Source organism: Tauraco erythrolophus, chromosome 2 (assembly GCF_009769465.1).
Source record: "Tauraco erythrolophus isolate bTauEry1 chromosome 2, bTauEry1.pri, whole genome shotgun sequence".
Lineage (NCBI taxonomy): Eukaryota > Metazoa > Chordata > Aves > Musophagiformes > Musophagidae > Tauraco > Tauraco erythrolophus.
In genome coordinates this window covers 101,029,222-101,049,332 of record NC_141466.1, presented here as the reverse complement: position 1 = coordinate 101,049,332, position 20,111 = coordinate 101,029,222, and the positions used below count along the sequence as shown (strand labels likewise).

Sequence of the window (20,111 nt, the reverse complement as noted above, 5' to 3'; positions counted from 1 at the left end):
TCGGCCGCACCCGGCACGCTGCCATTCCATCGATCAGGTGCCGCGCTCCGAGGGGACAGTCAAAAACAGCGAAAAGCAAAAAAAAAAAACTTATTTGCTACTTATCAACGGATGGAACCTCCCTGTTGTGCCCCAAGAAGCTGCTCTGAGGGGCAAGGAAGGTGAGCAAAATATCTTCTTGCACCAGGACACCTCAGGATAACGCTCCAGCGGGCACCGCGTTTTTGCCCCGGGGATGGTCGTGCCAACGTGGGTCGTTTGCCCCACTACCGTCCCCGCGGCAAAACGGGCGGCGCCTCGCCGGGTTGTCCCTTCGCCCCTCGCCCGAAAGGTGGAATTGAACCACTCTGTCGCTAGACAGCTACAGGTTTGAAGCCTGCACCCCAGACCACTGAGGGTCATCCGGGCAACTCACAAAATTCCATGTCCTCGGTATATAAACTCCCACCCATTTGCCGCCCTGAGGTCATGGTGAGTGACGCTTTGCCCGGAGGGATGCACCCTCCACCAGTTCCCGGTGTGAAAACCGCCCCCTCACCGGACCGGGATGCTGCTGTGGCGGGAGGGGAGAGGGTGATCGTGGCCTCCTCCCACCCCGCTGCTGGCCCAGAAGCACCCGGGCGCTGTATGCAAATATAAAGGATGGTGATTCGTTATCTCTGAGGAGAGGGCGGGGCGGGGGGCCCCGGCAGCCCCCCCCGGGCCCGGGGCGGCGGCTGAGTCATTGCGCTTCCCAGAAGAAGCGGGGCCGTGCCAGCAGCGCGGCCGCCCAGCGCCCTTCCAGCCGCCCTTCCCGGATCTCCGGGGTCCGTTACAACATCGGATGGGGCAGCTTGTGCAACGGGGGCCGCCCCCGCCCCGGCCCCGGTCCTGGTCCCCGAGATGATATGATCGCCCCTGTTCGGCGATCCGGGGCTGTCAGAGCGGCGGGCGATGCGGGATCAGGCTTTGTGCTGCCCTCGGAACCTGGTGTCGTTCTGACACTCTTGTGCCTTTCTCCACTCGAGCTCGCTTCCCACGAGAGAGAACGGCCGGGGCGCGGGTCCTCGCTTTCTGTCCCCGTCAGCAGGGCTGCCTGGTTTGTTAAGTGGGTTAAATATGGCTGCCCAATTAGTTAAGAGCATGTAAATATGACACGCAGGGCTCGGCAGAGGAGACCAGAGCACTGGCTCGTTTCGCGGTATTCGGTTTTTTATTGCAGTATCTTTTTTTTTTTTTTTTTCCCCTGCTGTGGCTAATGCCAGATACTCTGGAGGAAGACGTGAATCTCCCCTGAGATACCTCGCAGAACAATAATATCCTCTGGGAGGAAATTCCTCCTTGGCCCCCAGCTGAGGATCAACTTATGCCCTGGAGTATGAGGATTGAAAACACTTGTAATTTTATCCTAGCGAGTGTAACTATAGAGGCTATTTTCATAAATGTCTAAACCCTTGAAAAATTACTCACTCACTTGCCTCGAGAGATTCTTCTGAAGTAGAGCTGTTTCTGCAAATGCATGTGGTTTCCAGTGATTTTTAATTAGATGATTCTTTTTGGTGTAAGCAACAAATAAAACCGTAGGCCCGTTCCCCCTCTTGCTTGCCCTGAGGAAGATGAGACTCAGAACTGGTCCTCGGTGGAGCAGCACCAGGGTAAAACTAGTAGGGAACAGAACCAGGGCCACAGCCCGAAGCTGGGAACAGTTTGGTAGATGTCAGCAAAAGAAAACGAAAAATATATGGTGGGGCAGGACTGTTCCTGCTCACAGCCAGGAGAGCTGCTGGGCACGGCTTTGCTTTCAGTGCGTGGCTCCAAGCCATGACTTACCCTGTCGGAGCAGAACCAGCTCTGGTATCACCTGGCCCGCTGACTCCCCGACACGGGTGTGAGTGTATCTGAAGCCTTATCATTTGTAGCGAACAGCTTTTTTAGCATCTTCAACATGTTTTTTTGAGCACATTTTTAACTCCAACCCAGAAGCAGGGCTTTTATCAGAAGGAGCTGGTTGGAGAGCTGCCCCTGTGCCTGCTAATGCCAGGCAGGAGTTTTTCTTCCCTTCCTTCGTTTCTAGGAGTCATATTCACTGGTACTTTCCTATCTTTTTACCTTTGCTTTATCCCAGTAGCAGGTGGCGTAATCTAGCAAGTTTCTTTTGTACATAAAAATGCACGGGGTGAGGAACTGGGGGCGTACGTGGGACGAGGTGCAGGGAAATTAGTCATGCGGAGGAAGAGGTTAGCACGGGGGTTTGAGGAAATCAGGTGGCCACAGCAATCCCTCAGGCCTCCAGCCAAGCCCATCCTGACATCTGCTGGGAGAAGCACGTCAGCTCAGAGATATGCTCCTGTCGGCCCAGCGGCATGTGACCTTGCTGACCAATTCAGACTGAATCAGAATGGCTGCCAGGGGTCGGAGGAGGCATTCCTAGCTCCTGTACTTCATTTTCAAGGCTCACCTTTAACAACACTTTCACTTTCTCTTTGCTTTCCTCCCTAGCATCTACCTTTTCTGGATCTCACCCTGCAGCACTTCAGGCATCTTGCTGCTCTCATCTCTCTCTTGTGGCCTCTAGGATTTTTAAGCAGAGATGTCTGTCTTTCATGTCTCGTGATCAATCTCCCTGTGCTTTCCAGAAAAAGACTACGCCAAGCACTCAAGTCCAAGTGAAAAATAACAGCCAGGCAAAATACTCCAGCCAAGTATCCAAAGGATCCATCAGAAGGGCCAGCTACTAAAGCTTCCCTTATTCCATAGTAAAGGGACAGGCTGAGATAATGAATGTGGCAGTTTCTAAAGATCAAGCAGTGGAGGAAGGTGCCCAAGAGGGTCAGCAGCAACATAGGAAATGATGCCGGACCTCAGAGTTGGTGGGGAAGCGGTAACAAAGAGCTTTTGACAATTTTCTCCTTGACCGGATGCTAGCCCATCTAGGTTCGGGTCTGCTGCTGGAGAGGAAGCTGTGCTAGCCACTGACTTCCCCAGCAGTGGTTGAAAATAACATTTCCAGGACCTCTGTGTGTCTGGTTTTTAATGGCCTTTGTCACCACTGACTAGGAGGGACTGCTGAGGAGTTGCTGTGTCTGACAGAGGTGCCAGTCTCCTTCTGTGAGGAGGGGCTATAGGGGGCAGGTACCTATAGGCAATACTTGGTGTAGCTACCACTCCTGGTGCCAGCTTCTCTCAGCTGCTGCTCAACGTGCTTATGAGGGCCCAGGCACTGATCAGGAATCAGTGGGTAGAGCTGGCTGCTGGCTGCAGATAGTGGTCGTCTCATGGCTTATCATTAGATTTATAAGGCTACCAAAAAGGCAAATAGGTACCTCCTAGGATTTTCAAAAGTGTATAAATAAGTTAACGGACCTGTTGATTTGAACAGCTCCTCAGCACCTCATTTGCCTTTAAACATTTCTTGGAAATCCTGTAAGCACTCAGCTTCGCCTTTAGACCAAGTGTTTTTGAAAATCTGACCCTTGCCATTAAAAGTGTAGAACAAATTCAGTTTATCAGCTTAATGATGGAAAAGCTCGCTCTCCTCAGTAATGCTCTTAATTAAAGCATTTCTCAGTGTCTTTGGACCTGATTCTCCACCTTATGCAGACAAATACACCATGCCAAATGGGTGCAGAGCACTGCCAATTTAAGTTTGATTCAATGCCCATCCAAGTTAATAGAAATCCTCCCACGGAAATCGATGGGATTTGGTTCAGGCCCCAGAGTCAATGGGGAATTCTGATTTGGCAGTATTTTACGCCCACACTGCACCATTATAAGTGAATACTCAAGGTACAAAGCCTTGGAGAATTTGGAGGGGACTTTGTAAGGGACTTCTGGGGCAGACTGTAGCCTAGGCTATTTTCACAACTCAAAGTGCCTAAGACTGTCCGGCAAGGAAGCCTTAAAACAAATCAATCTGAACTTTTCCCATTCATTTTTTATAGCACTCTTACCACTTAACAATATGCTTTTGATATTTTTTTTTTTTTTTGGTCCCAGGCTGAACAGAACATATAAGCATCTTTGGTGCTTTGTTCTTACTTCTTCTTTTAACCACCAGAACCTGATTTGTGTCAGAAAAGATAAGCCTGGATACCTACTGTATTAATAAATAATTATTTGGTGTAAGGTGGGAGATGAGAGGGGCTGTTATTCTTAGCAGCAGCAATGAAGTTTCAGCAGCTGATGACGTCAGTGCTAAAATGTCAGTGTGAAACAGGCTGGAACAAATTAGGAGTGTGGTGTCGTCACTGTGAGAGCCACGCTGCCCTCCAGAGGGACTGTGGTTGGATGCTGCAGATGCAGTTCAGGAGATGGGGGCACAGAGACTTGTGGGAGCTTCTCAGAAGTCTCCAAAAAAGCAAGAACAATCATCTTCATACCAGAAAGGTCAAAAAAGATGCTATTTGAACATCCCTGCCCACTTCATGGCGTGAGTTAACAGCAAGGGAAGGGCCACGTCTACAAACCAGATTCCAGGAACTAGTTCAGAAAGAAACCAAAATAAAATTGGCCATCTTCTAGTCAACAAGCTGGGCTAACTCCATCTCTGATGTCACTCCTGTGACTCAAATGAAAGAGAAAATTGGCCTGAGATGCCTTTTGTCATGATGTGCTGCTTAAAAGAAGGAGATGCGCTTGGAGTAGAGGTGATCTTGAAGCATTTTATTACTTAACTGTGGTGTTGCATTCAAAGAATGCCTTCAGGCTATCCACAAATGCTGAACTCAAGGTGCACAGAGGTTTAATCAAAGTGGGGTAAAATTCCAAATGCATTCATACTTGAAAAGTCTGGTCTTGCACATTTCTTGGTTAGTCTCAGGTTGTGTTGTTAGACCCAACCCTGCCTCAGTGCAGAACATGGATGCTGTCTGAGAGGTGGTATCTCGGAGTTCTGATATCTCAGGGTCTTAAACTCTGCATCTTCTTGGCACAGCAGATGAACTGCCTCATCTGCAAGGGTTGTTGGGCTATGGGACGTGCTGTTGATGGGAGGTGGTAGGGAGGGTTGGGACCATCCTGCCTTCATTCATGGAGACCTGCGGTATTTTGTATGGAAATACGGGAAAAGTCGATATTCCCTGGATTAGTGTTTCTAGAAAACTAATACTGGTAACAAAACTGCTCTGTGTTGTTTCACTCCTTTCTAGAACTGCCTTTCTAGTGGCTGCAGGGGTGGATGTGGTTACAGCAGTCAGAGGAAAATACATTGAGACATGTGCTTATCTATCGATCATACCAGCTGTTTCTGGCATGCAGCAACTGGCTGACCACAGTAAGGAAAAGAGGATGTAATCAGTTAGCAAAGGCACTCCTTTCTCAGCAAGGACGATAAGGATTATTGGCAAACCCACAGAGAGTTACGGGAATGGAGGAACTGGTGTGCTGAAGTCACTTCCTATCACTTGGGAGTCCCTGTACTCGGAGCATTGTGTTTGCTTTCCTAGTACAGATCTCAGAGGTTGTCTGCATTAGTTCAGTAAGTGCACTCGCCCCGTCTCGGCACACAGAAAGCTCGCTCAGAGGGGTTGCCATAGTAGCCTTTTATCTCATTTTGGGGGAAGGATTCGGACTGGCTGTGAGCAAGGAGGGTGATTCTTTACCACAGCTTTATACCAGCAAAACACCTTGCTGCAGAGATGTTTGCAAAAACAGGCATAACTTCATCAATGCAGGGAAGAGGCACATGCCAACAGAAACACTCTTTTGCCAACGCAAACCACGCTGCCACTAGAGGAGTATCGGCAATCCCACTCTTGTCAGCGTGGGGCCTCCGCTTCACTGATTAGGTGCTGTACAGACAGGCAGCGCAGGAGGTTCCCAGCCAGTGAGATCACTAGGGGCTTTGCACCTCAGTGCCAAGGTGAGCCCCTGCTCCCCCATCTCGAGAGGAAGCGGCGGCCGTTTCAGCTGCACCTGTATCAACAGAAAATTTATATAAACTGGAGGTTCAGAGCTCCTGAACACGCAGCTGGTTGCTGTCGCAGTCTGTGGATGGGAAAATTGTCCGCCACGTTGTATGTGGTCAACACAGGTCTTGATGATGCCTCGGGAGTATCTGGTGTCTTCTCAGAGGTCTTGCCAGCCAGCTGAGAGAGGGCTCCTGATGCAGCTCTGCGTGCAACTAATTACAGCCTAGCACTGAGGTTAGGAGAATGCTACGAGAACAAAGCTTCCTTACCAGGAAGGCTGGAGAGCCTGGACAAGGAGGAGGCAGATCCAGTGCCAAAAAGCAGCATGTCGCCCTGCTGTCAGCATTTCAGGTCTAAATATATGCCTGGTAAAAGCAGAGGGGGCAAAAGGTTGAGTGCTACCTGCGCTGCATCTGTTTAGTCCAGATTTACTAGAGCTTTGGGGATATAGGAATTAAATGTCCACAGAAGTAAAACACAGACTTCTACTTTTTCTACATTTTTTGGGTTGGGGTGTGCACGTGAAATCGATCTCTAGTACGAATCTCCAATAGAGAGTTAGTGGAGACAGAATGACTTTGTTCTAGATGTGTTTGCAAATATCTGTCTATATTTTTAAGACTTACCACTGTAGGAGACCCAAGATGATCTGTGATTTCTGCAATCTCATCGGAGAGAGCAAGTGAGTGATTCCATGCGGTAGAGACATACAGCCCATGACTCACAGCCCTGAGTCACAGCATTGGGACACTTCAGCATTCAGAAACACTAGTAGTGACAGAAATCAGAATGATGAGCAAGCAGCTGTTACTCATTCTCAGCTGGACACCGTAAGCATGTTTGTACCAGTCAGTGTGGCTCTGGCTCTTCTTTGCCGCCTCTTGCAGACCTGCAGTCATCTGGATAGCATGGTGACATAGCTCACTTAACATTTGCCTCTGGGCAGGAGATGATCAAGTCTAGTCTCCAGCTCCCAGACTGTCCTGCTTGACTCTATTAGTCTCAGCATAGAGCCATCGTGGCAATTTTCACTTTAGATTACTTCTTTCATCTCTGGAGATCAGCTCACGTTACAAACACGAATGCATTGATCATCACACAGGGTTAGAAAGCATCTGTATCCCTATTAATAGCTGGGGGGGCTGAGGCACTAAGAGGTAGGCAACTTGCTTTTAGTGACAAAGGAGATATGTAGCAGAGCCAGGACAAAAACCAGGAGCCTTAACTACCTCTCTTAATCTCTAACCACTGAACCGTACGCTCCACTGCATTCATCACTTCCTCGTGAGGTGGCAGTTTGGATGAGAACAAGTGCCCAGGAAGTCACCCTGTTTATTCTGTCTCAGCCCTTTAATGCCTGTGGAACTTTTTTATTGAATTCTTTTCATGGCCATCAGCTTTCGTGCGGGAAATGATTCCAAGAGACAAAGACTTGGTTGTGTGTGTGCACGTGCGTGTGTGGTTGTGAGAGAGGAAGAATAAAAAATCCATTTCCAGATGGTTGAAAGGATGCATAGCACTTTAATATTGGCAAAAACAACCTCTTTCATTTTCAGGATGTGTAAGTCACAGAATTGCAGCTGGAAAAAAATAGGCAGAAAGGGAGGCAATGGGGTAAAAATAAGAATTACTAATAGAAAAATAACCCAGCCGATACTTGAAAATCTAAGTGCTTCATTTTTATTTAAACAAGAGGGAAACGTGCTTGCTGAGGAGGATGTGTGTAGAGCAGGTTCAAGTATGTATCATCTCATTTTCTTGTTAGCTTCTTTGCTTTGCATTCCCAACTGTAGCCTCACAGGAAATTCAGTCCCTGGCAAGCTTCAGCTCCAGACAGGAAACGTCCTGAGGAATTTCTTCCATACAGGTACTATATTTGCTTGGAGGGATAACATGGTGGAGATATTTACCATGGCTGGAATTAACTAGCAGGATATTATACATGTTGATGGAGTTACTGGGAGTGATCTCTGTCTGCAGCCACCAGCATCCCATGTTTAAACAAATCGTGCTGCTCTGCCTGCCTGTGGGAAGATTTACATCAGATCTGGGCCAGATTCTCCTTACACTGACAGCAGCATGGCCCGACTTATGTCAAAGATATTTGCTGATGTTAGAGAGTATCAGAATCAGGCCCGCTTAGCAGGTTTTTATCACACCACAGACTGGGTCTTACGCTTTTTGCATGTGCAGATATTTGCAAACAGGTATTTTGATAGGAGGAGTGACTGCGAGGGGGTGCAGGCTTATGCTGTGTGTGCAGGTGAAGGAAAGTCTTTGCTCTTGTCTTTGGTCTCTGAGGGGACCCAACATTGAGAGGGGTGAGCTGTAGCAGCACACCGCCTTTCAGATGAGTGGGAGGTACTGAGCGTGACCAACTGAGATGCAAGTTTCCCGCACCTCTTGGGGCTCATTTGGGACGCTTTCCCACCTTTCTCTGCAAATTCAGAGCAGGCCTGTTCTGCTTATTAGTCCAGAGGAGATCACAGCAGTCTAAAAAAAAAGTGCCATACTTCCCCCGGCCACTTTGCTAGGTAACTTCGGCGTCATCAGTGAACAGTGATGAGGTGGGCTGAATATTTCTTGACGCACCCAAGAGAAATATCCTTTCCTTGCCAAAACACGTGAGCGCTTGCCAGTCTTTAATGCAGTTCTCAGGATACAAGGTGTGTAGAGAAAAGATTGATCAGTCTGAATCATTGTGTCCCAAGAGAAACGTGAGGGATTAAGTATATGGCTGGGAACAATCCTGCACTGGCAAGGAAATGCACTGCATGACCCGTCTCGGAGATCTATGATTCACTGCAAATACAGAGGACGAGCACGAAAATGTGTAGTAACATGCAGTGGTACCCTGCGTGCTATTACAGCGCAGCCTCCAGCCAGAGACAAGCTGACCACGTTTACAGGTGTGCTCTGGGAACAGGCTTTTTCTGTGGGGAGCCATGAAAGACAGAAGCATGCCTTCAAAGCCTTAAAGGTCTCTGTGCCGCCCTGCCAAGCCGTGGAAATGTAACTGCGTGTGCAGTGATGAAGCGTAGATTTTTTAGATTTTTTTGTTGTTGTTTCTGGGGCAGGAAGCGCAAGTGCAGATCCTCCCACTTAATGCTATGGGGGGAAGAAAAGATTCACAGGCTCCCCTGCAGTGTTAGTGAAAATGAGGCTTTGGCCTTTAGTGCCCTTTGTTACATAAACACAAGTAGCGTAGACATATTAATCACCCTGCCATTGAGGGAGGAACAGAGCAGCAACCTCAAATGCCACCCACTCCCCATTCTCGCTCCCATTTGATGTTGCTATTTTAGGCTACACATTATTTCCTGCTGTGATTTTATTTTTTTTGCCCAGCTTCTAATTCTGGCTCTGAGGTAAGCTGTGACATACGTATCCCTCCTCTCCCCCTCCCCGCCTTCCTCCTCCCCCTGCACCCACGTCCTCTTTATCGCTGTCTTTTAGACATTTTCTCTCTGTGTCTCGTAAGCAGCCGGATCCCAGAGGTTAGTTATTGACTGCCCGGAAAAAAAGATAAAAGGCTGATCTTCTTCCTGCTTTTGAACTTCAGCACAAACAATATTTGGGCCACGGTTTGCAGGGCAGATTGCTTTATAAGTGACATTCTCTTGCTCCCCCCTCCTCAGAGAGGTTAGCGTACAGAGGATGGTCTGGTTGGGAAGGAAGGATACTGCTCAGCAGCTAATGACGGCCCACTGCTGGTGTACTCTTGTCTGGTAAGAAGAGTATTACACCAGTGGCACATGCTTTGTGGCTTAGAGGAGACAGGACAGAGCTCAACTACTCTACAAGGGATTTCTCTCCTCAGCCTGCTTCTGTGTAAAGGCAATTCTCAGATTTCTAGCCTCCAAGTAGTTTCTGCCACAGACAACAGCCTCATCCTGCTTGTGCCAGAGCACAGCTTATGTCTGTCTGGTTCTTCTGCATCCATGTATCTCCTGTGACTTTTGGCGCAACCAAGTCAGCCCTGAGGAAGGCTGTCACTGTGTCTGTCTAGGGCAGAAGAAGAATGGAGCCTGTAGTCCCAGGAAGGGCCCAGTGCATCAGGTAGTGGTGGCTCTTTCCCTGCGTGAGTGAGTGGCTGAGCACTGATAAAAGCCCTAGGAGTTTGTAAGTTTGAGCCCTAGGAGGAAATCTGAGGCCTGCTTCTGTACCCCAACTGAGGAACATTACAGGTTTATCCTCTTCCACACCCACTTGCCCCTTCCCTCCCTGCCAAGCAACCCGTCTTGAAAATCCCCTCTGCCTGGATGTTTGCTGCTGCAGATGCATCCCTGCTAGCATAAGAGAGCAGGCTGAGTGGCGGCAGGCTGCTGGCAAAACCCTGATCCTTGCTTCTGCATCCAAGGAAGCAGAGGTCTGGGCTGCCCTCAGCCAGCCTTGGTGTATGTATTTCACACAAACAATCTCACGCCTTTCCCTTCCTGTGAGTTGCTTTCAGAGCCACTGCACGTGGCTCTTGTCTGCCTGGTACGAGCAATAGTTGTAGGAAATCCCAGGCTGGGCGTCTACATGTTCTTCATCTTCCTCTTCCCCAGACAGGGATTCCAGTTATGCCCTTTCAGAGGTTCCTGGAGAGAGGGAGAGGGAGAGGCAGAGAGAGCAAGAACAAGAAGCCCTTTGCCAAGTGGTTTAATGTTAGTCACAGCTGCTGGAAGTCTTTGCTGTGCTCTCACCAGGACCATTATTTTTATTTTCACAGCTCGGTTTCCATGCAGGTCCCTAGAGAAGGCTGAGGAGTCACATCCCTTCCCAAGAGCAGGCTACGTCCTAGCTTTGCACATTTGCACACTTTGCTGTTTGTTTTGAAGCAGCAAGGAGAGCACACCAGCCCATGGATCTGGGCGGCTGTGCTGTCACAGGCCGAGCCATGGCCCTCAAATCCTTGCCTGCAAAGACCTTGCAGCTGAATCAAGCGAGCTAATTTCCAGTGGATGGGAGGGGGGGGAAAGAGCCAGGCTCACGAATTGGGAGTGATCACAGCAGAATGAAATGACTGTTTTTCCAGCATACTGTGTCCCCATGGGCAGCTATTTTAAAAGTTTTTGCAGAATAGCTTCTCCCACAACAGCAATGCTGGAGAATTTCCCCCTTGAGACAAGACCTCAGAAAGGACTTGAGTAAATTGGCTTCGCTGAAAATCACCCAGCTCTCGGGTGTCACACCCAGTGCTGCACAGCAGGAGCCAGCCAGCCACTGACAGGCGTTTGGTGGGAAATGTGTTGGATGAGGACAGCTCTCCAAGGACTGACATCCACATGACAGCCACTACTGACATCCTTGCTGGCACAGACTTGCAGCACCTTGGCGGGGGTCCGTGTGGTGGAGGGAAGTGCTGAGTGGGCACGGGGGCTCAGGGAGGGAGAATTCTTCAGTTTATGCTGAGTGTCTCCTGCTTGCCGGGACCATCCACCAGAGGCCAATGCTGATATCAGCTCTGGTGGTCACTGGAACAATAGGAGTACTGGGAAGGAGCTTGTGGTTTACAGATAAAATGGTTGTGGGCCAGAGGTAGCTTAGGGGCACTGGTGCAGTGGGCCATATGTGTCATGGCATTCGAGGTATGTGATAAATAACCCATCTTCAAGTTTGGTCAGGCTGACTATTGCAAAACCAACAAGAAAGAAGTTAAAAAGCCTGATCAGTCCTGAATACCCACAGTTCAGCATTGGGGAGTGGCACAAAATGGCAGAGATTTCATGGCCTGTGGACTGGCTGGTACCGTCCATGCAACCCAAAAGTCTTTCTTTCCTTGCACAGCTGGCCTTCACGATCAGTCTTTCCGTGTGCTCCCTGGCATGGCAGCAACCAGTGAGGCCCAGCTCATGCAAGGCAGATCTGGCAGGAGACCTGGCTGCCTGGAGGGCCTCCTTGCTGCTGGCCTGCCATTGTTCCTTCTGGCAGCTCAGCCATGGCTCATCTAGGTCAAGAGAGGCGGCTCAGGAAGACGTTCCTTGTGACCTCTGATGAGATCTGCTCCTCCCAGGGCCCTTCAGCTGGGCTTGCCTCTTCTTCTCGTTCCACGCACAGTTTAAAAAAGGCTGTGTTTGTAAACACCAGTCTCCGACTCGCTGCCCCCAGGGCTCTGGGCGGAAGGCCAGGGAGGGATCTAAGAGACAGCAGACAGTTTTAAGAGGCTGTGGCGTCCGATCGCCGCCGTGGAGAGGACACGCCTTGCAGTTAATAGCCATGGTGGCAGGAGTCACCTACAGTACCAGCAGGTCTCAGCACTGTTTCGTGGCTCCCTGAGGCTGAGCTTGGGTTTTACTGAAATGACCTCTTCACATGCTAAGGTAAATTCTGGGTCTCTCAAGCCAGCTCTGCCAGAATCAGCGGGGAGTTAAGCTGCATTGCCTCAAACGTGTGTACAAGATCAGTGCCCTGTGATGGCAAACTCACAGTGGGCATGTGTTTGCATTTGACACAGTGCTAGTTAAATATTCACTCTGTTCAACCTCTCCTTCCCCTAGATTGCTCCAGACAGCTTGGCCATGTACAGGGACTTGGGCAGTCCTGTCTTAGCGGGGAGACAAGGTCCTGCTCTGGTATAACAGCTGCTCACTCAACACAAGCCGCATGACCAACAGACTGAGCTGCTGGCCAAGAGGTTCTGCCCAAGCCCCCCCAGGCTCCCTTTGCCTTTATCTTTTGAAAATTGGTTAACAAGTGCCATTGTTTGGTATCGTGACACTGTGGAGCAGTGACAAAGCTCTGCTGTTGAGGGCAGGCTATTATTGCTGGTGAGAGGCAGCGTTGGGCCCACATCTCTCCACCAGCTGTAGCACTTGGCAGGCACGGGAGGCAAGGAGGAATCTTCACCCAAACACAAGTTTGAGCCTGTCATATGTCCAGAATTGTTTCTGTCCACGCATTTTACCAGGAGGCACGTTCATGAATAGATTTAGCTGGAGCTGCAAAGCTCCCCAGAAGGTGAGAGCCGGGACTGGGCACAGCGGGCAGCACCAGCAGCCTGAGCACACATGGATATCTAGCACAGAGCTACAGCTGGGAAGCAGCCCGTAGCCCAGAGAGGCTGTGCTGTAGCTGTAGGGTTGGCCTGGCTATACCTGAGCTCACGCTCACTGCACAGGTGCAACCTCTGTGCCCTGCATCCTGAAGGCCCGGAGCTGGGACGGCTCTTCTTTTCTCCGTGCGGGTAACTCTGCCCAGGACTCCCATGGCTTCACGCTGCGTGTGATGGCTTGTACCTGGGTTATGCGTGGCACCTGGCAAAGGACTTCATTGTGGGAGCAATGTGGGAGGTCAGGCCTGGCTGGTGGGGCGGAGAGAGGAAGACAAAAGCTGGTGGCTCCTTTAAGGGAGGAGGCCAACAGGACTGCAGGGAGGGAGCTCTGGAAGCTGTGTTTTTCTCTCAGCGCCTCAGGGGCTGGTTACTAAATTTGGTTACTGGGCTTAAATAATGCAGCGTGGCAGAGCCCAGTGGGTTTGAACATTGTCATATCCACATAATCCTCTCCTAGGTGGCTGAGATCTCTTGTTCTCTGCCGCCGCTATCTGCACAGGAGCTTGAATGTGATGTGAAACATCATCTTGAATAATTATAACTAGTAGAGAAGAGCCAAAGCTGCAAAGTCTCATCTATTTCCACTGTGCTCTGTCTATCTATGTAATTCCTAAGGTGCCAATCACCAAAGCATCCAAGCACTGTCTAATCTGGATCCGAGCTCCCTTGGTGCTCACAGAGGCTCGAATCTTAGCATTTTATGTGAGCCCATCTCTAATTAGCAAGCACAAGGACAGAGCTGCATACTGTGGGCAGAGAAGCCTCCTGTTGCTTTATGATTTACTGACCAAAAGCCCAGTTGGGTTGGAGAAGTCAGGACATCGTGGTCACTCCTGGCTCAGGAGGCATTAAATCCTCTTTCTGTTATTCCAAGGAAGGCAGGGCAGGTTTACCAAGGGAATGCAGGGAGCCATGGTCCTCTGGCCGGTGTCTTGTCTACCTTCCAGGTCACACAATGTGGAAGTAGGGCCAGGTCTGTACAGCCTGCACAATCTGTGCATCAGAGCTGCATCCAGCTCTGGGGCAAGAAGACAGAAGGCCCTCTTCCACCCCTCCTTGCAGATCCAAGCCTCTCCATGCAGAGACAAGGGAGGAGCACAGGATAGGAGCCAGTGACCTGGCTTTGCACCACACAGGAGAAGGTGGAAGAAAATGACGCACCCAGCTGTCCTCCTAGCTGATCTACTTCCCCACACTTTCTGCAGACTTTGTGAAACAGATTAAATCCTGCCAGATGACCACTCACGGCTAACGCAGTGTGTGTTAACAGTGGCAAAGGAACTTGTTGTACTGAACACTCATCTGGAGTGAAATCATATTAAACCTTTCCTTCGTTACCAGGCAAAGAGTATTTGTTTCTAGTGAGAACCTGCCAGGTTCAGGCAATGCCATAGCAGTGCAATTACTCCCCGTCCATCAGGCTGCACTTAGGAAAAAGGTCTCTCTCAGTCTCTGCCCACAGTCTCCCTGATTTGACACGACACTTGACAGCAGGTTTTCATGGCAGAGGATACTCAGCAGTTACTGGGAGAGAGAGCCTTTCCAAATCCCACTTGTAAGCATCACATTTTGGTCCTTACAAAAGTTCAGGTCCTTCCCAGCCTCCCTCATCAATTAGACCAATCCTCCTTCCCCTGCAACTGCTGGAGTATTTTTAGTGACATTGAATAAATAAATGTAAAATCTTTCTCCATTAGTGACATGTCAGAAATCAAAATGGCATTAGCTGTAAAGCCTGTAGCAAAGCCGCTTCATCTAGGGCACTTGCACATGGTTGCCCTACAGGCTAGGAACAACGGTACCAGCACTGCTTTTCCTTCAATCCATTCATATTCTCTGCACACCCTTTCTGCTCTTCTTCCTCCAGAATACTAAGGCCACCTTCTGTTTACTCACCAACTATGCTCAAGCCTCCCGAACTTTATGCCTAGGAAGAGTCTCCAGGTTACAAAGTTTCATCCTCTCCAGTCACATGTTAGACATGTCCTCTCCAGACATCAGGTCAGAGATTTCTCAAGCCTCGTTGTAAAAAGCTGTTGGGTATTTTTTGGCCCTTGCTAAGGCCACTGTATAGCAACTCCAAAATTGCTCCCATAGCTAGGACTTGGTAGGTAGGAATCTAAGTATATCCATAACTAGATTTTCCATCCATACCCACAACTGCTGCCTTCTTCCACATGATCTCTATTCTTCCATGTACATTGGCTCCTCAGCTAAACTTCATGTCTGACTCTAAGCCATGCCCACTTTGCCAGTCACCCCAGTCCTTTATTTCAAACCATGTTTATCCCTGGACATCTTGCCTCTCCCCCACTGCCTCTGTTGCTTCAGCTTTCCCCTGCCTTATGCTTCCCCCTGCCCTTCTCCTGACTACCCATCCTGTCCCTTTCCTTCTCTATTCCCTTTTTCAATCTACCCTGCCTCCCAGCCTAATGCATCTTCTTCAGTCAGAGATGGACATCTCTGCTGTCTCTGGTGGTTCAGGTGAATGGCTTGCATCTTCTCTGAGTTGCCCGACGCACGAGCTTGCTCTCCTTTGACACTACTCCTCCAGGTACCTGGTATGGATCAGCTTGGCATCCAGAGCTTCACGAAAAGTCTACACAGAGCTCACAGCCTGTGCAGCTTAACAGGAGGAGATTGGCTCAGAAACTCTGCCACAAAGGAGCAGAGGATAATGGATGAGGTGAAGCTTGAGGTGAAAGACACTGAAATGCTACAGCTATCTAGCAAGCCAAAATATTTATAGCTGTGAATCGCAGGGTGACTGATTGTGCAGGGTAAGGAAAAGCTGCCATTAAGGAAGAGGGAAATTGCAGAACAAACATCCCCTTTGGATATTTAGTAGCACACCCAGAAGATTAACATTGATTATATCTCCCTATTAAAAAGCGAGATACTACGCTGCTTTAATTGACTAGGTGGGTTCTCAATCCTCGATTGCCTCTTTGCAAATATCAGGTGAGACATCAGGGCTGGTGTTCCCAGTGGCATGAAGTTAGGCTTTTCTGGTTAGCAGGCTAATCCTGAGGCCCTGCTCTTCAAAGGTATTTAGGGTTCAGGCAGCTGATGTTATTTAGATGCTTAAATCTTTTAAAGTTCTGAGCCTTAGGAGCCAAGAGGGTGGCTACGAATCTCCAGATTGCCTGGCTGAAGTCTAGTCTGTGTCAGTCCTCATGGCTAAATATTACTGTTAGGTATCTGCATGATGTCAGTTCTCTCTCTGAGGCTAGGTCATTCTGCAGTTGCCTGATGTGGCTTCTTTTTGCCCTTTGTTTCCGAAGGAGGAGGGGATAGCCAATGTCGGACTCCTGATAATGGCTTTGATGGACCTGTGTGGCACTCAGGTTGTTTTACAGCTATTAATTCATTCAGACAAGCCAGCCTGCTGCTTGATGGGTGTTTTGTTTCACTCAGGGGTGGAAGATGAGAGCACAGAGAGAATTGGTGCTTTTCCCAGACTTGCACAATAGCAGGGTTGGAATTGGGCCCTGTGCAATTTCAATTACTCTGAGTTGCAAGCATTAACTGCTGGGCTGCCCATTTTCTGCTGAAGCTGTGGAAGGAGGTGCAGGGCGCAAACTGTCTGCCATGGTTTGGATGTGATGGAGATGTTGTCAGATTTTCAGCAGGTCAGTAACCTTTTCATAACAGTTCCTGAAGTCATAGCTTTCCCAACACTTGGCCATGGGTAAGGGTTGTGCACAGATAAGGACTTCTGTTTCATGGTGCAAGAAGTTTATGGAGACAGGAGCAGGAAGGAGAGATTGAAGAGATTGCTTCCTACACCAGCCTCCTGCTTAATTACCTATCTGAAGAATGACATTGAACTCAGACCCTCCCTCCAGGTCAAAGGCTGCCAGAAGGAACACAGATATCTTAATAACGGAATAGACTCCTTCCCCCGACTTGCAACCAGTCCTTTATTAATGGCAGCCCTCCTAGTTCAGCACCTTTAATCTCTCTGGAGTCAAGCCAAGCTCCTCAGATCTAGGAAAGCAAAAGGACCAGGTTTCCCTAGCGAACCTCTGAGCCAGGAGAAACAGCAGTTCTGATGCTCAGGCTCTTCCCATCCTTTTACCCAAAAGCATTCTGCCATCAGCCTGGCGAGCCAAGCTTGTGGGGGAAACCAGGCTGTGTCCTTTCTGCCTCATGCATCTCGTTAAAGAACAGTGGGTAGTTTGGCTGGAGATTCTTCAAGCAGGATGAGGCCGGATCACACCCTAATTACCTGGAGACAACAAAAAGCCAGAAGTGCTATCAGCTTTTCTCTCGTTTCCTGGGTTGCTGTACTTCTCCCAACCATCAGAGTGTGCTGTCCAGGGGCTCCCACCAGTCCAGTTCTCCACAAATACAGAGGAGAAAAGGGCAACTACAGGGCCTGCTCTTTATGCTATGAGGTCTTCTCAGACAAGGAGGAGTCCTGAGGTTCCAGCAGTTCACAGAGGATGCCAAAACAGGAGCTGAATTTACTTAGGGGTCGAGTGGGGCTGTGAGGATGATTTCTTGTAGAACAGTTTTAGATGGGAGAAGGGGCTTTGAGTCCACCTACATCACGCCGAGGTTTTGCTGGGCTGTGTTACACTGCATGTGCTATGCTGCTGAAACGCAGAGGGCTCTGAATTGTGGGGCAAGAACTGAATGTTTTAAAAGCCCTTAAAAAGCATGTCAGGGTATTCCCATGTGTGTATCTTTTCTGGAGTTAGGGAGAGAAGGGAGATTTCCTAGCTGCCTTTCCAGTTTGCACCACTACAGTGCTGTACAGGGCTGGCTCGCTGTGTGCTCCTATGCTTGTGAAGATACAACGCAGCTGGCCAGCATTGCTCAATGGTTCTCATGCATGAGGTCAGTGGGGGTCTGCTAGGTAAAGATGTGACCAAAACCTTGTGACTTTTGCCCTCAGAATGATCAAAACAAGGAAGTCTGTAGCAAGTTGCTCCAGCAGATTTTGTACCTTGGTAGGCCTGGTGGGCAGGCAACGGTGGGGTGTTGTGTTGGGGATGTTGTCTTTTGCTGCTGTTGCGGGCGGAAGAAAGCAGCACTTGCCTGAAGGGTTCAGGTACGGCTGCTGGGGAAAGCCTTCGTGGGGGGAAGACTCTAGTTCACTGAGGAACAAGTAATAAAGGGAGCTGGCATGAACAGAAACGCCTAAAGCTTTTTTATTGTATACAAAAAGCACCCAACGTCTTGCTCCCTAGGGAAGAGCTCCAAGATAGTTGTCAGTCTGGCCCCTGCCCTTTAATCTGAATGTGCCCAAATGGGCCAGGGGCTTTATTTTTGTATTCTTGCATTGTCTTCCTCCCACTCACTTGTGCTTCCCTCTCAGATGCCTGTGGCTGCTTTTGATGCTTCTCTCTCCTTTTTCGGCCTCTCTGTTGGGCAAGCTTTGTGGTTTGCCACCTTTCCTTGCTCCTTTTCCTACATCTTTGATGGTACAAGAAAGCTTCTGGTTGTTTCTCTGTTTGCATTTCACTCTCTGTAGGGTCGTGTCTGATGTGCTAAGAAAATAACGCGTGAGTCCTTCTGAGTTCTACTCAGTAGCAAATTGGATATCTAGCAGGGAATGTTCAGCAAGCAAATAGGAGGTATAATGCAAAAGGAGACTGCTCATTCCTTATATTTCTCAGTGTCATAAAGACAAAGATATTTGTTACTTCCTTCACGATAAAGCTATCGGCCATATTTACTTTGTTCTCTGTTCTTATGTGACATGCTTTATCCAGCAACTTCCAAGAACCTTGCCAGTGTTATTTATATAAATAAATCTCATGTGGCTCCTGTGCAATAGGCATTTTCCTCCATTTTGCAGTTTGAGGAGTCACAGCATTTAAAAGTGAATTTGCTTTTGCAGAACTACAGCATAATCCAGCCTTAAGAAAGGTAACAAGAACCTCATAGTCCTGCCTTCATTGCCTTCGTTAATGGAGTGTTCTCCACCTCTAGTTAATTGGCAGTCTGATTTTCCTTCAGGTCACAGTCATAAAAAGATCCAATTGTCACTTTAAACATATATAATTAAAGTGCCTGCCTACATAGTGGCCTTCATCAAGAATGCTCCCGCCACTGCACAAGTGGGTAGGATGTTGCCATATTGAATATCATGAGACTCAGAGAAATTAAGAAATGTGATCAAGGATTTGGAAAATAAAAGTTCTGGTTTTTTTCCTCAAGTTTCCTAAGGTTTGGGAGGAGAGGGAGCCACTCTCTAGGCAATCTGCACACCTGCTGGCTGGTGACCACGGAAGTGACAGCAACTGGAGTGGGCTTTATATGGACAAGGTTGGCCAGCTTGGCTGTATCCTGGAGCTGGGAGAACAGTCACCTAACGATTTTTTTTTTTTCTTTCTTTCTCCCCTTTGGTAGCTTATGCTGTCAAAATAGGTTATCACTCCTTTTCAGTAAGGAAGAAGCAATTGCAAGTGGCAAAGAAGTCGGGAACGACTGTGATGATTGTCTTAAATGCCTTTCCTGGAAAAATCCCTTTCTGCCATAGGTGGCTGAAGACACTGGTACATTAGGACTGCAGTGTTTCCAGTAAACCAGCAGGATTTGGTGGGTGGAGGAAGGGGAAGGAACTCAGCAAGCCGTGACAATGGGAAAAATCTTGGCAGGGCTTTGCACACGCAGTCTTGCAACTGGCCTCAATGTCCCAACTGTTACAAGAAGGGATTACACCGAAGTGAGGAAAGCTCAGAAGAGGGGGTGTAAAGGCAGCCATAATCCTGAACCCTGGATCGGTGTGTTTGGCTGAGGCCTTGGGATGAAGTGTGGAGGTGGCAGAGGCTACACTCCCCTTCGGCTCAAGGCCACCGCCCTCCTGTAGCGACAGGAAACCTGGAGATACTGCTTCCCCACGAAGGGAGAAGGGGACCGAGATGGTTTTGGTCGCTGCGTGCTCTAAAACGCGCACCAGCGCTCTCGTAGTGTGCACGGGCTTCCCTCAGGCGGCCCTGTTCGGAGGCGGGGGTGCCGGGCAGGGGCTGCGGGCTGCGGAGGCCCCTGCGGACGGAGCACCGCCCGGTGACGCCGGGCAGCAGCCTCTGCCCCGGGACGCCCTAGGGCACAGCCGCGCTCCTCGCCCTGCCGAACCGCGCCAGCCCGACGCCGCACCGCCCCGCCGCCAGGCGAGACGCCCGCCTCCCCCGGGGCGCGGGGTGCCCGGCAGCCGCCGGCGGGCAGGACCCGGG

General features: G+C 49.4%; 1 non-coding gene across 1 annotated transcript; it reads right to left on the bottom strand.

Annotated features, from left to right (window-relative positions):
* Nucleotides 1-321: 321 nt before the first annotated feature.
* On the bottom strand, nt 322-408 carry TRNASTOP-UCA (transfer RNA opal suppressor (anticodon UCA)). The gene has a single exon. It is a non-coding gene; the product is annotated as a tRNA-Sec (tRNA).
* Between the last annotated feature and the right edge of the window lie 19,703 nt (nt 409-20,111).